At 41.3% G+C, this 16,896-nt stretch overlaps 1 long non-coding RNA gene across 1 annotated transcript in view; it reads right to left on the reverse strand.

Moving 5' to 3' along the window:
- Window positions 1-266: 266 nt before the first annotated feature.
- Window positions 267-16,896, reverse strand: part of LOC147367538 (uncharacterized) — a 36,977-nt gene continuing 20,347 nt past the window's right edge. Inside the window, exon 5 of the long non-coding RNA XR_015168840.1 lies at window positions 267-720. This is a non-coding gene — a long non-coding RNA (uncharacterized LOC147367538). The remainder of the gene's footprint in view (window positions 721-16,896) is intronic.

Consider the following 16,896-nt stretch of genomic DNA (forward strand, 5'->3'; position numbering starts at 1 on the left):
GAAGTTGCAGAGCTTAAAAAAGGAAACAAGCCCACCCAATAAACTCAGGAATATAGCTTCAGTTCACTGTGTGACCCAAATCTTAAATAGAAACCATGCAATCAACATATAGTCTTTTTTTCCTGTGGGCTTTCCTGCCTAACTGGTATAATAGCAATACCAGTGGCTTTGATAACACTTTTTTTAAAGCCACATATAAAGGTAAAGCTTGAGTGGAAAGCCAAGTCATTATTTTTGCAGAATTAAAATCATTGTGGGTGAGGATATTGAGTCAACTGAAGTTTATTTAAAGGAGATTTAAATCAGGAGCTCTAGTGGGAAGAACTAGTTTGACAAATCTATTACATCTAATACATTAGGTAAACAAAGATTTCATGTCAGAAAAGTATTAACTATAATGTTTGGTGAATAGAATGAAACATTTGCCTTCTTCTAATCCTTCCTTTAAGATAGGCAGCAACCACAGGGACCTATTATGGAATTAAAATTAATACATATATTTTAGTTTTTGTATGCAGCCAACAATTCCTTTAAAATCCCCCTGAGCACTCAGGCATAACTTTCTTTAAAAATGTTAGAAAAGTAAGGAAGTGTTATGAATTCCAGGAAGCATTCTCTTCCACACTGCAACTCCTTTTTCATCTGAGTCACTCTGCTCCACAAAGAAGCTTCATTTGATTCCACAGGTTTGTGCAGCTAGAGCTGATGTTGGTTTATAGCCTGGACAAAAATACAAGACAAGAGAATAGATATCTGGCATTGAATGCTTCTTGGTGAAAAACATTCCTGCTCCCAGCAATCCAACCAAAGAAATTAATGCTGTTTAAGTTTTCATGGGGTTTTAACAGAATCTGGATATTTTTACTCTTTCTTTCTAGTAATTCTGATTCGTTTTGACAAGAGTGTGTGTTTTAAAGGAAACAACATTTATAGACACCCCCTAGCTCTCAACTGTGTGATCTGAGGAAGCTGGGAAAGATGTGGAGGGTCGTGACTGAAGGCAGTTTTGCTCCATTTACACTCATAACTGCCCAAGAGAATGTAGGAAACCTTCAAGATTTAGGAAAGGTGACTATAAGCTTTGCAAACTAACAAGTCTCTCTGTTTATTAAAGCCTCCTGGTAACCCCAACTGTATTTCTTTTACAGTTAAGTTCTGTTCTTCTTCACCCTTTGTAAGCATGCTCTGTCCTTACCAGACAGCCCAGATGGATGGAGCCTGCAATATCTGATTACTGTGGATTCCCAGTGCTCTTCACAATGAAGAAGATGTTTCTCTCTGAGAGCCTCTATATTGAAACCTCACATTTAAGGATTCCTGGGTCTTTGAAGCTGCTCCTTACACCTCCACTAGAAGGTGATGTGATACATAGAGTGCTGATAAGGTGCCTGGTATGGTGACCAGCTCTTTCCAGGGTCTACACTTGTTCTTTCTCACAGTCCACAATACTGAACTGTACCAGGTTAAATACTGTCCCTCCAAAAATCATGTTTACCTGGTTCCTTAGAATGTCATCTTACTTGGGAAAGGGATTTTTGTAGTTATAATTAAAATGAGGTTGTACTGGATTAGAGTGGGCCCTAATCCAAAGACTAGTGTCTGTGTCAGAAGACCATGTGAAGACACAGACGTGCAGGGGAGAATGCCATGTGAAAACAAAGGCAGAGACTGAAGTGACATGTCTACTACCCAAGGATTGACAAGGATGGCTGGCAAACCCCAGAAGCTAAGGGAGAGGCACGGAACAGATTCTCCTGCAGAGCTTCTAGTAAAAATCGGTGCTGCCAAAACCTCAATCTTAGACTTCTAGGCTCCAGAAGTATGAGAAAACAAATTTCTATTGCCTTAAGCCTCCTAAGTTTGTTGTCCTTCCCTAGTTGCTCAGTGGTAAAGAATCCACCTGCCAAGCAGAACATGTGGGTTCGATCCCCTGGAGAAGGAAATGGCAACCGATTTGTATTCAACCCCTCGAGTATTCTTGCCTAGAGAATCCCATGGAGAGAGGAGCCTGTTAGGCTACAGTCCCTGGGGTTGCAAAGAGTCAGACATGACTTACTGACTAAAACAACAAACAGCAAAACAAAGTTCATAGTACTTTGTTACAGCACCCTTACAAAACTAATAGTGGATAGACTGGAGAGGAAGTTGTTAAGAAATTCAGAGGAGTAAAATATAGATACCTTCAAAAACAGACATCTGAAGCTTTAAAATTAGGCTTTAAGAAGATACCATTAACATTTCACTTAACATGCAAGACTGTTTTTATTTGGAGTTAACAACCCAGGCCAGTGTTCTTGCCTGGAGAATCCCAGGGACGGGGGAGCCTGGTGGGCTGCCGTCTCTGGGGTCGCACAGAGTCGGACACGACTGATGTGACTTAGCAACTTAACAACAACCCAGGGGAATAAACAGTTTCCTTGGTTCTTTCCAAGGTCAGATAATTTCATGTTCTTCCTAAAGTAGAAGCTTTGAGATGAAAGGAATTTCCAGGATATAACCACTCTGTTCCCTGGTTTAGACAAGGCTATGGCCCCAGTGTGCCATATCATTAAGAGCTTTAGAAAAGAATATTTCTTCCAGCCACAAAACACTTAGGATACAAAAGTGTTTGTGAATTTTAATGCATAGCATTTTCTTACTGAACTGTTAAACTAAAGATGAAAAATATTCCACAAAATCCAACAGTCACTATGGTATCATTTCCTAGAAATTTACTGTGTAGTAGCGTATACTATGGAGAAGGCAATGGCACCCCACTCCAGTACTCTCGCCTGGAAAATCCCATGGACGGAGGAGCCTGGTGGGCTGCAGTCCATGGGGTCGCTAAGAGTCGGACACGACTGAGCGACTTCACTTTCACTTTTCACTTTCATGCATTGGAGAAGGAAATGGCAACCCACTCCAGTGTTCTTGCCTGGAGAATCCCAGGGACGGGAGAGCCTGGTGGGCTGCCATCTATGGGGTCGCACAGAGTCAGACATGACTGAAGCGACTTAGCAGCAGCAGCAGCAGCAGCAGCAGCAGCAGTGTATACTACAGATCAAGAAGCTCAAAAAAGCCATTGACTCTGTAGAAGTATCCAATGTAACCTTTAAAACTTACCTGAAAATTAAAATATCCTTTATAAAAAACTACATTACTCTGCTCAGGTACTAATGCTGGATCTAGTGATAAGTTAGCTCACCTTTTTAGAACAACTGACATTTCACATATAAAAGCACATATACACACGCACAGATATGCACACACTGATGTCTGATAAAATCAGCTGCTTATGTCTAGCTGTGTTCCCAAAAACACTGAATATCCTACAAAACTCATACTATAGAGCACCTAGAAAAGTAAAATAGAACAAACATGCTTTTAAAATTGTATATGTGAATATCAGATCAGATCAGATCAGATCAGTCGCTCAGTCGTGTCTGACTCTTTGCGACCCCATGAATCGCAGCACGCCAGGCCTCTAAAATAAGGGGCCAAAAATGAAGAGTAAGATGAAAACATGGTGGTAAGTGGGAGTCGTACTTCGGCTCCCAGAGGACAGATGAGGTCCCAGTTGTAGGTCTCCGAGGCCGAGACTCTAGGACTTGGGTCTTCATGAGTCAGGGAGTTACAACTGAGACACTGGCTTTCAGTCAAATAATCAAAGTCTCGGAGAAAGAGGAAAGGAAAAAACAGTGAGAAAATCAGAAAAGGGAGAATATGAGAAAGTATTTCTGTATCCTCCTATTTTTAGTTTGGGAGGAAAAAGTCTTTCGTGACAATTTTTAACCACAGGCTTGCATTTTCACAGATTTGGTACTCGTTTTTACACTATGGCACGGTCCAGGAAACTCTAAATCAAAAAATTAACCTGGAAAAGAGTTGCCCTGGGTGCCAACCAAGAAACCTCAGTCCAGACCACACAAGATTCCCATAAAATATGAGCTCAAAATTCAATTATAAGAGGAAACAAGGCAAAATAGACAAGAATCACATAATCAAAAAGCACCTGATTCAAATCCTTAAGATTTTCCAGTTGAGGAAGTATTAGAAACTAGCCATGTTAGAAAATATGTTTAAAATAATTAAAATGAAATAATGAAATAAATTTTAAAAAATCAATTAGATTGAATATAGTTGTCCAATACAACTTGAAATAGAAGCAAATAGAACTTTTTGAAAGAAATGTAGTCTTTGACCTTGAAAACTCAGTGGACGACAGATGAATGGAAAAATAAAATGTGCTGCATCCATGCAATGGCATACTATTCAGCAATGAAAAAGAATCAACCACTGAGGCAAGCTACAACATAAATGAAGCTCAAAAGCATTATACTAACTAAAAGAAACCAAACACAAATAAGCACATCATGTGTGATTCCATTTATATGAAATGTCCATATAAAACAAGTCTATAGAGACAGACGTTTCCTGACTGGAGGTGGGAATAAGGATCAACTATAAATGGTCATGAGCCATTTTATAAGAAAATGTTCTCAAACTTGATTATGATGATGTTTGCACAACTAAGTTTGCTAACAGACACAGTAAACTGTGACTTTTCAATAGTTGGATTTATATATGCAAATTATATTCATTTTTGTAAACTATTCATGTATCTCAATAAATTTGTTTTTAGAAAAGCAGTGGGAAAGTTAAACAGCAGATTAGACAATGTTGAAGTTGAAATACAAATCTAAAGACACTGGAATGCAGAACAGAAAGAGATCATGAAAGAGAGGTAGAGAAAGTTGAAAGCATAAAAAGACCCAATACATATATCATGAGTTCCAGAAAAATAAATACCAGAGAAAAACAAAAGGAGGAGAGGAGAAGATGTTTTCCAAAGAACAAAGCCTGAGAATTTTCTAGACCTGATGGAAGACATGAATCACCAGCTAATAAAAAGAAATCTGCACTAAGATATATGGCAGTGAAGTTACAGAACCACTGGCAAAGAGAGGCTGTTAAGAGCAGTAAGAGAGATTACTTGTTACAGAAGCTCAGGGGAGGAAGCAATTTTTATTAAGAAAGATGTCACAAAAGAAATGGGATTTAACTGGAACCTAGAAAGAAGGGTAAGGTTTAAAAGGACTTGAAGGGAGAACGTTCTAATCACAGATATGAGGAGATGGTAAGCAAAGATGCAAAGGACAAAATGTACAGTGATGAGACTTCATGTGTAAGAAAAGGACAGTCAGCTGAAGTGAAAAATAAACGTAGAAAGTAGATAGAAGTCAAATTAAGGAGGCACAGCTGAACTAGAGTAGAGTGCTCATGGAAAGACCCTTTTAAGACTTAGATGTATCAATCCCCCACAATTAAAAATATTCCCTGATTCTTTTTATCAAGTCGACCCTTGTTTCATAGTAACCAGAGAAACTCTACAACTTTGAAACTGGAAAGGCAGCTTTCTAAAAGTTGGAGTACACCTTCCATTGGAACCCTTTGGTGGCCTGGGATCCAAGTCAGACCTGAACTTGGGAGACACAGGGAGCTCCATGTTGCCAGTGGATATCCACCCGTGCCCATCAGGAAGAAAATGGAGACTGCCCCAGTCTTCCCTGCATGTTTTTACTAAACTCCTACAAATTTAACAGGCCTGAGAAAAAGGTGAGTCATAAAGGTGGAAAACATTTTGGCTGCAGATTTGGTAAAAGATGAAATGTGCTAACCTGAGTCATCAGCACCTCAGGCAGCTTAAAAGGAAAAAACCCTCAACCATCATGGCTGCAGATTTCTGGGAGCTTGTCTGACAGAGTGTCAGGGTTTGGTAACTTTTGCCTGGCATGGGCATGGCTTGGTGCAAGTTTAGTTCATCCAGAAGAAGACATGAAATGCCTCATTTCCAACACACAGCCTGTAGGGCTGGCTGGCCCTCCTTCAAAACCTCAGGGGGAGATGCAGCTGCAACCCACGTGCTTCCATGGAGCCAGTTTCACTCCACATGAAGAAGTGCTAGCTGCCGGCACCAACTGAGGCCCTCAAATGGATGTGTTTCTAAAATCAGGCATTGCCAATTCCATTCCAAGAAATTACATTGGTAATAAGATTGTGTGGAATTTATTTCTCTGAACTGTGGTTGCCAGATCATTTGAAATAAACCCTAAAGTCTTGTTAGTAAGTTCAATAAGAACAAAATTAACCATTCCTCCATTATATAGTTTTATAAAAATAATCACAGATCCTTTACCTTATTTCAAAAAAAGAGATAACTGCCTGGATATCATGTTCAGGCATGTTCATGTCAAATATTTAAGAAGGAACTAATGTCCTCTGATAACCATTTGATGTGGAACAGGATTTGAAGCCCTCTCCAGCTGTATCAGTAAATAAATGCTGATTTATTTACAGCATTCTTAGAGAAGAGCTTGCCCTTCCTACAGGCAAAGGAAGCAGTGTGAAGTGCTGCTCAGACCTGGATTTGAATCTGAAACTAGCATTTCAGTAGAGTGTGACCTTGGCCAAGAACCTCAGCTTTCTCATAAGTACAATGAGAGGATGGCACCTACTGCAGGGGGTGGGGGAGGAGAAAGTGAACAAAATGATGATAAATACATCATTCACTGGTGCTCATAATGTCAGCCCTTCCCTCTCCTTTCCTGTAGCATTATGCCTCAAGAAACTAGCGGCTAGTGAGCTGCTGTAAAAGGATTGGGTAGCATTCGGACTGGCAGAGAGAAATGCCTTCTGGACAGTTGGAAAAACCTGAGCTCTTTTGAGGGGTGATGGGGAGACAGTGAGGCAGGCAAGTGGCTGAAGAAGCTACTGCTACCGGTCTAGCCATGAAAGAGAGTCTGGTGTGACTGGAGGAGGAAGGTCCTTGGGTATTACACTGAGGCATTTAGATTTTGTACCTTTAAGGACAAAATGGCTTTTCCATATTTCCATTTCCATCCATGTATGGATGTGAGAATTGGACCATAAAGAAGGCTGAGTGTCAAAGAATTGATGTTTTTGAACTGTGGTGTTGGAGAAGACTTTCGAGAGTCCCTTGGATGCCAAGGAGATCAAACCAGTCAACCCTAAAGGAAATCAACCCTGAATATTCATTGGAAGGACTGATGCTGACGCTGAAGCTCCAATAATTTGGCCACCTTATGCAGAGAGCCAATTCATTGGAAAACACCCTGACACTGGGAAAGATTGAGGGCAGGAGGAGAAGGGGACGACAGAGGATGAGATGGTTGGGTGGCATCACCAACTCAATGGACATAGGTTTGAACAAACTTCGGGAGATAGTGAAGGACAGGGAAACCTGGCATGCTGCAGTCCATGGGGTCGCAAAGAGTCGGACTGAGCAGCTGAACAACAACAACAACCTTTAAGGACTATGAGTCTGGGAAGGTTTCAGAGCTGGGAAAATTCAGCAGACACCTACTACTTGATTCTGACCACCTCACCAGAACTGAGGAAGCTTCAGTTCTGCCGAGGACTGCCTTCTCGCTTAACAGTGCCTTCATCAGATACAGCCCCCAGCCTATCACAGCAAGTCTCTTCTATGGGTGAAGAAAGTAAGACTTGTGGAGGTGAGGTGACTTGCCACAGGTCAGCATCAGCAACTGGAAATCTGTGTCTTCTCATCCTGAACTTTGTGCTTTTCCTGCTATACTTTATCAGAACTATGAAAATTCTATGAAGATGCATCAGATCAGATCAGATCAGATCAGTCGCTCAGTCGTGTCTGACTCTTTGCGACCCCATGAATCGCAGCACGCCAGGCCTCCCTGTCCATCACCAACTCCCAGAGTTCACTCAAACTCACATCCATCGAGTCAGTGATGCCATCCAGCCATCTCATCCTCTGTCGTCCCCTTCTCTTCTTGCCCCCAATCCCTCCCAGCATCAGAGTCTTTTCCAATGAGTCAACTCTTCGCATGAGGTGGCCAAAGTACTGGAGTTTCAGCTTTAGCATCATTCCTTCCAAAGAAATCCCAGGGCTGATCTCCTTCAGAATGGACTGGTTGGGTCTCCTTGCAGTCCAAGGGACTCTCAAGAGTCTTCTCCAACACCACAGTTCAAAAGCATCAGTTCTTCGGCGCTCAGCCTTCTTCACAGTCCAACTCTCACATCCATACATGACCACAGGAAAAAACATAGCCTTGACTAGACGAACCTTTGTTGGCAAAATAATGTCTCTGCTTTTGAATATGCTATCTAGGTTGGTCATAACTTTCCTTCCAAGGAGTAAGCGTCTTTTAATTTCATGGCTACAGTCACCATCTGCAGTGATTTTGGAGCCCAGTAAAATAAAGTCTGACACTGTTTCCACTGTTTCCCCGTCTATTTCCTATGAAGTGATGGGACCGGATGCCATGATCTTCGTTTTCTGAATGTTGAGCTTGAAGCCAACTTTTTCATTCTCCACTTTCACTTTCATCAAGAGGCTTTTGAGTTCCTCTTCACTTTCTGCCATAAGGGTGGTGTCATCTGCATATCTGAGGTTATTGAGATATCTCCCGGCAATCTTGATTCCAGCTTGTGTTTCTTCCAGTCCAGCGTTTCTCATGATGTACTCTGCACAGAAGTTAAATAAACAGGGTGACAATATACAGCCTTGACGAACACCTTTTCCTATTTGGAACCAGTCTATTGTTCCATGTCCAGTTCTAACTGTTGCTTCCTGACCTGCATACAAATTTCTCAAGAGGCAGATCAGGTGGTCTGGTATTCCCATCTCTTTCAGAATTTTCCACAGTTTACTGTGATCCACACAGTCAAAGGCTTTGGCATCGTCAATAAAGCAGAAATAGATGTTTTTCTGGAACTCTCTTGCTTTTTCCATGATCCAGCAGATGTTGGCAATTTGATCTCTGGTTCCTCTGCCTTTTCTAAAACCAGCTTGAACATCAGGAAGTTCACGGTTCACGTATTGCTGAAGCCTGGCTTGGAGAATTTTGAGCATTACTTTACTAGTGTGTGAGATGAGTGCAATTGTGCGGTAGTTTGAGCATTCTTTGGCATTGCCTTTCTTTGGGATTGGAATGAAAACTGACCTTTTCCAGTCCTGTGGCCACTGCTGAGTTTTCCAAACTTGCTGGCATATTGAGTGCAGCACTTTCACAGCATCATCTTTCAGGATTTGGAATAGCTCAACTGGAATTCCATAACCTCCACTAGCTTTGTTCGTAGTGATGCTTTCTAAGGCCCACTTGACTTCACATTCCAGGATGTCTGGCTCTAGGTCAGTGATCATACCACCGTGATTATCTGGGTCATGAAGATCTTTTTTGTACAGTTCTTCTGTGTATTCTTGCCATCTCTTCTTAATATCTTCTGCTTCTGTTAGGTCCATACCATGTCTGTCCTTTATCGAGCCCATCTTTGCATGAAATGTTCCTTTGGTATCTCTGATTTTCTTGAAGAGATCCCTAGTCTTTCCCATTCTGTTGTTTTCCTCTATTTCTTTGCATTGATCGCTGAAGAAGGCTTTCTTATCTCTTCTTGCTATTCTTTGGAACTCTGCATTCAGATGTTTATATCTTACCTTTTCTCCTTTGCTTTTCACTTCTCTTCTTTTCACAGCTATTTGTAAGGCCTCCCCAGACAGCCATTTTGCTTTTTTGCATTTCTTTTCCATGGGGATGGTCTTGATCCCTGTGTCCTGTACAATGTCACGAACCTCATTCCGTAGTTCATCAGGCATTCTATCTATCAGATCTAGGCCCTTAAATCTATTTCTCACTTCCACTGTATAATCATAAGGGATTTGATTTAGCTCATACCTGAATGGTCTAGTGGTTTTCCCTACTTTCTTCAATTTAAGTCTGAATTTGGCAATAAGGAGTTCATGAAGATGCATAAAAATCATCAAATGGGAGAAAGGAAAACCTTGGAAAGCCTTTGCATCCTAAGCCATATGCATACCACAGAGGCAATGAGGTTAAGAATTCATCATGTCCTCGTTATTCAATTTTCTGTGTCAAAATTTAGTGACCTCCTTAACTATTAATGTATGGAACTTAATAGCCTGGAGATAAAGTTAGGTTTAATACTAACTTACCTCTAAAGAGAAAATGTCAGTAGCTTTGATTGAATAGAAGCACACTTGTGTTGATATGGACTCAGCAGCTGGCAAAAGATATCTCCCCTTAGGAGATCAGCCCTGATTATTCACGTGTTAGAACATGACCAGGAAATCATGTCCTAGTGCTCAAAGCCTGCACTGAAATTCACAGCCCAGCAAGATTGGAAGCTTGGTGTTGGTCTAATATAGTGACCAGTTTATTTACTTGGCTGGCCCTCAAACGCCCTGACAGTATAGTCAACAGGCCCTAAGTAGTCACCCCAAAATACTGGTCTGCAAAGGGATGCTTAAAACTCCTTGTACAAGGGCCCTGGGCATTAAGCTCACCAGTCACCTAACCCCTGACCCAAAAGGAACACTGACAATGAACCCTTCTCTTGGTTCATCAATGCCTACCATCAAAAGAATCTTCAGACCATGTTCTGTTTGTACCCATCCCTCCCTATAATAGCCTTTAGTGCTTCTCAGCTTACCAAGTACAGAAGCAAAACTAAAAAAGTGACAACCTCTCCATCCCTGAGTTATTTGGTATCAAATTCCCATATCATTCTGAGAAATTTAGAATTAGCTAGAAACTGCCAAATGAAAGAACAATTATGCTTCATAGATCTACTATCAATAGGCGATAAGAAAAGCCTCCCTAGACTATTTAGATAGAATAGTTCTTTTCACTCTGAAGAGTTAATTTTAAAACGCTAAGAAAGTGTACACCTAACAACTTTCTGTGTACTCAAATCAGCACTGGAGGTGAGCGCCACAGATTATCAGAATATCCTGAAAAAAGATTATGTGCTACTTGTGCTTTTTTAATTGTCCCCCATTTCCTGCCTGACTATATGGAAAATGTTCTTGAGTCAATACATGGTCAGTAGGAAGAAACATAGCAAAAGATAAGGATTCTCAAGAGAAAATTAAAGAGATTCAGCAATAATATATGTCTGCCTTAAATGCATTTTGAAATGACAGATTTTTTAAAAGAATAAAGACACTATTGATGTTTACACTTGTTTTGACTTGCCCTGTGCTTCTCTAATTATGGATTATTTTTAGGTCTTGGGAAATGGATCAAAGATAGTGCTCTCCAGTGAATGAATCTATTCTAATTTCATTCTGTGCTTAGACTATGAACGTCTAAGAAAGGTCTTTCAAAAAGGAAATATTCTCCATATAAACACCTAAGCAAGGATATGTGCTGTTATTTTCCACTCCCCAGTCCTTCCCCCAACCTATTCTCAGCCTTTCTCTTCTGTGGCTCAGTAACTGGGCTCCCCTGTCGGTGGCTGTCCCAACCCCCAGCTCGGCAGGCTTCTGCCTGGTTTCAGCCAGCTGAGGGCAGTCAGGAGAATGGAGGGTGAAAGAAGAGGGGGGCAGAGTATTTCTCCCCCATTTCCTCTCTGTGTGCTGCGCCATCTCTGGCACCATCTGTCTCTCCATGACTGCTGTTCCGGGTGAGGAGCTGTGTGTTTCCTCCAGCTCTCAGAGGCTCCCATGCTCCAATAGTGCGGCTGTTTCCTCCCAGAACCGTCCAGTCCTAAGGGAGGTGGTAACAGCCTCCTGCTGTTATGGGTCTCTAAGTTTCTCAGCATCTCTTCTTGGTGCCCTTCACCTTCCTTCTCTGCAAGTAGAGCCTAGATTAAGTCTCTTTACTTGAATCACCAGAGTGAACTTTTCTTTCTTGATGGGACCATGGCAGATATGAAGTTCAAGTTGCCATACCTGCTATGTTTGTGCTGTCAGCAGGAGAGACAGTGGTTACAGAAATGTCCCTAGCATGTCCTGTCATATAGCAGCACCTTTGGGTGAGGGTGTTTTATTACCTTTATTCAATGTTCTCAGTTATTTGGGGAAGAAAGGACTTTAGAAGCCTTCTAGTCTGATCTTCTATTAATATTTTTCCAGTTAATAATGTTAATGGGAATCAAGGAATGTCTGTCCTCTGGGCCATTATGATCTCCTTGCATGGCTGTCACTTGGTCTATCATCTAAAGGAATCCTTATACAGACGATTGTCAGAAACCAATAGATCCACCAAGCAATTATCAGCCAGCACGCTGCCTTATCTTATAACTAAATGAAACCTCACCAGGATTTTGGGCAACAGGGTTCCAACCTACCCAGGAGAAGCAGAAGTCATGGACATTGCACTCCTAAATGCCCCTCCTGGACCTCCTTGAACTCCAACATCAGGGAGAGTGACAGAGGGAATTTCTTCCAGTTTTATACTTCTCTGGCCCCATTCTGAAGTATTTTATTTTAATCTGTCTATAGTGGAAGCTGAGAGACTACATTTTAATAACCACTCTGGTGATTCTGAGGTCTAGCACCACATTTAGAACAGTGCTGGAGACTGCCAGCTCCACAAGGACAGAGAAAACATCTGCTTCTGCCATGTCGCAACGCACACACGTGCTCCAATTCATGGTTTTGAATTAAAGAAGAATACACAAACCAACATCTGAATCCCCTTTTCTATGAGGCCTTATTCACATGCATTGAAATAAGGGGCTTCTCCAGACAATTAAAAGTGTCCCCTGCATTCTGCCCTTGAGGATAGTGAGTGGACTGTGGTTTGTAGTCAATCGACTGAGCACACAGCTGGTTTTGAGGGGGCACAGTGGGTATTTGGCAGAACATTCTTTTTTATACATAATAGTAAATCTCTTAACATAATATTTTCAAACCAAAAATACTACATTAACAGTGAAGTAACACGACTGAGCGACTTCCCTTTCACTTTTCACTTTCATGCATTGGAGAAAGAAATGGCAACCCACTCCAGTGTTCTTGCCTGGAGAATCCCAGGGACGCAGGAGCCTGGTGGGCTGTGTCTATGGGGTTGCACAGAGTTGGACACAACTGAAGTGACTTAACAATGCTTCACCCATTTTTTTCATCAATATTTATTAAGTATATTTAGTAATTGCCACTACAGGACAGGCACTCCACTAGATATTAGGGAAATAAAATCAAAGCCCTTGTGCTTATGAAGTTTACAGACCCCAGGTAGAGTTGGACATTAGCCACATGCTCCCATCAATGACATAAATCATTAGGGTGGCTGGCTGGTGGCTCAGACAGTAAGGAATCTGCCTGCAATGAGGGAGACCTGGGTTTGATCCCTGGGTGGGGAAGATCCCCTGGAGGAGGGTATGGCAACCCACTCCAGTATTCTTGCCTGGAGAATCCCTATGGACCCAGAGGACCCTAGTGGGCTACAGTCTATGGGGGTCACAAAGAGTCGGACATGACAGAGCGATGAAGTCCAGCACAGCACATAAATCAATGTGACATTACAACTGTGATGTGCAAAGGAGAGGTAATAGTGAGAGTGGGAGGTCTGCCCTGCAGAGCTGGAGACCTAGGAAGCTTTTGCTGAGACAGAGAGGTTGCTGAAGGAAGGAAGGATGAGAAGGAAAGGAATAGAAAGGCAGAAGAACATTGCAGGCAGAGGGCCAGAAAAAGTCAGGGGAAGCTGGGATGTCTGGACAAAGGAGACGAAGTGGTGAGCTCATCTTGAGCCGTTGAACACGCTACCCAGAAAACATTCAAGGGCTTTGATCAGAGGTAACTGTGATTATGCACGGTGCACAGCATGCTCTCCGTGACAGATTCTGCACACAGAAAACTGCTACAATTGGAGTGGGGTTTGTTAGTTCCTGTCCGCCTCTCAGAGAACTTCAGTGGTGTCACATGATGACAGAACTAGCCATTCCCTTCAGACAAGTACACTGGATAAAATATTTAATGCTCCTTTAGAGCACTAGGTGGTTAGCTTGCTGAATTGGCAAGATTGCTTTTTTATTCCAAACAATCTCGTAAATGGCAAATAAGTGTGACAAAAAAGGCTTTAAAGGAAGCACTCAGTACTTTCATAATATTCTAGCTGCATTGTAAAAACACACTGAAAACTAGTAAGCAGTTTTTAAAAAGAAATGTTTATATGTTAAAACAGTCTAGAAAGTCAATGTAAAATTCATCAATTTCAGAACTCATTTATAAAACAGAAGTAAACCCATAGACATAGAAAACAAACTTATGATTACCAAAGGGGATGGGAGGGAGAGATAAATTTGGAGTATGGGATTAATAGATACACACTATATATAAAATGGGTAAACAGCAAGGATCTACTGGGAAGTATATTCAATATCTTGTAATAACCTATAATGGAAAAGAATCTGAAAAAGAATTTATGTATGTAACTGAATCACTTTGCTGTACACTTAAACTAACACATTATAAATTAACTACACTTCAGTTAAAACATTGTTTCAATTTCACAGCTCTATGTTGATAGAACATTGTTTCAATTTCACAGTGCTATGTTGATAGAACGATAAACAATTTCCCACTTCTATTATAAAAAGTATATCAGATAATTGTACAATTCTACAATAAAATATAAATCTTTGTATTGCTTTTACACAAATATACTTTCCTTTGAATGAAAAGCAAAATAATATAGGCATCTATTAGCTTAAACTGTAGAAGCGATATTTCTTTGATATTCAGAAATTTTAATTTAGAATATAAAATTTTTTAAGCATACAGACACATTCCCATAGACATTTCAAGGTGAAATAGTGCAAAATACTCAGATTCCACAAACTCTACTTTCAGAATAATCTGGCATCATTGACAGTATTAAAGACCCTAAACTGAATATAATTATTTTAGCAGTGTTTTCCTCACTGTTTGCTCAAGCCAAATGTCTGGCTAAATCCTAGATTCAATGAGTAATTCTCATTAAAGCTTAAAGATTGTGACACGTGGCACAGTGGAGTAAAATGACCCTTTTAACTGCCTTTCCAGTTTGCAAATTATTTCTAAATGCATTACTTTATGAAACTGGATATTCAAAGGTCTGCTTTTTCTTTCCATGCTCGTGATTTTGAACTATTCATTTCATTTACATCGGTGGTATGTCAAGTGCTACATCTCAAACTGTGTTTTAGAACTCTTCATCATGCATACGTAGGCAAAGTGTAGAGAACGATCCAGAATGAGATGGAGATCACATTTTTCCCTGTCACACAGGCTATAAAATGCAACCAGTTAAAATTCAGTCATGCTCCAGGGTAAAATTTGAGTTACTCAGTATTTTTCATTTCTACAACAAACTGCTTGAAAAGAGCCTCAAAGCTAATTACCAGTTTTCTTTTTCAATAGAAACAAATTGACTGCAAGTCTAATTAACAGATGAGTTTTTTTGTTGGGAGATAAGGCTCACAGGAAAGGCACACTTGTACACAAGTTTGTACTCTGCAGCATGCTAGTCTGTCCAAGGCCAGCCAGACCAACATCTCCAAAGGGGGAACTTACCCGGTCATCCAACCTGCAGCATCTCCAGGCCTCATCCCTCCCCAGCCCATCTTAATTCTGAGAGTTTCTTGTCTATTACTTAAAATACCAAAAAATGAAAGTGAAAGCCACTCAGTTGTGTCCAACTCTTTGCGAGTTGGACCCATGGACTATACGTATATGTCATATACATACATATACGTATAGTCCATGGGGTTATCAAGGCCAGGATACTGGAGTGGGTAGCCTTTCCCTTCTCCAGAGGATCTTCCCAACCCAGGGATCAAACCCTGGTCTCCCACATTGGTGGCGGATTCTTTACCAGCTGAGCTACAAGGGAAGCCCAAAAATACTGGAGTGGGTAGCCTATCCCTTCTCCAGTGGATCTTTCCAACCCAGGAATTTAACTGGGGTCTCCTGCATTGCAGGAAGATTCTTTACCTACTGAGCTATCAGGGAAGCCTGAAATACCGAAGGGGACTGCATTAATTTGCAAGAGCTGCCGTAAAGAAGTACCACAAACTGAGTGGCTAAAATGATACAAATGTATCATCTCATGGTTCTGGAGGCTTCCCTGGTGGCTCAGGTGGTAAAGACTCTGCCTGCAATGCAGGAGATGCCAGTTTGATCCCTGGGTGGGGAAGATCCCCTGGAGAAGGGAACGGCTACCCACTCCATATTCTTGCCTGCAGAATTCCATGGACAGAGGAGCCTGGCAGGCTGTAGTCCATGAGGTCGCAAAGAGTCAGACACGACTGAGCAACTAACTCTGGAGGTTGGAGGCATGACATAGAGGTGTCGGCAGCGTTGGTTCCTTCTGAGGCTGGCAAGGTGGGAGCGGTGGAGAGTCTGCTCCATGCCTCTCTCCTGGGGTCTGCCAGTTAGCTAGCAATCTTTGGCACTTCTCAGCCTGTAAATCATCTCTCCATCTCTGCCTTTATCTTCACATGGCATTCTCTCTGTGCATTGTCCCTGTATCCAAATGTCCCCTTTATATGAGAATACCCTTTGTATTGAATTAGAGGCCCACCTTACTCCTGCATGACCTCACCTTAACCTAACTAGCTATATCTTTAACTGCTCTATTCCCAAGTAAGGTCACATGCTGAGGTACTGGGGGATAAGACTTCAATGTGTGGATTTTGAGGGGACACCATTCAACTCATAACAAGTACCACAGATAATCTAGGGGATCGTAAATAGTAGGTTAATATACAGTAACAGTTCTGGAATGATACATACTAAGCAATTAAACATAGTTACTTTGGGGATGAGAATAAGGTCGGCCAGCATAGAGGTGGAAATAAAGGAGAATTACTTTCACCTGTAACATCTTCACTTTTAATAAGGAGAGGTAGTTGACTATTGCCTGTTTAAGTAAAAAATAATATAAATAAATTAAGGCTGTGCAGTGATTCCAATGGAAATGCTACCAACAGCCAAGGTACATTTTAGAAATCTGTGGGCAGCATTGTCAGCTGTTGCAGTGATTAGGGGCTACATGTTGTCTCCCCCACTGTGAAGAATTGTCTAATGTTCTGCACCATTTTAAATGTCCTGCTACACATTTATATACAAAAACAAAA

This window comes from Bos grunniens, chromosome 8 (assembly GCF_055505025.1).
Source record: "Bos grunniens cultivar Pamir isolate PY7600 chromosome 8, Bosgru_T2T1.0, whole genome shotgun sequence".
Taxonomy (NCBI): Eukaryota; Metazoa; Chordata; class Mammalia; order Artiodactyla; family Bovidae; genus Bos; species Bos grunniens.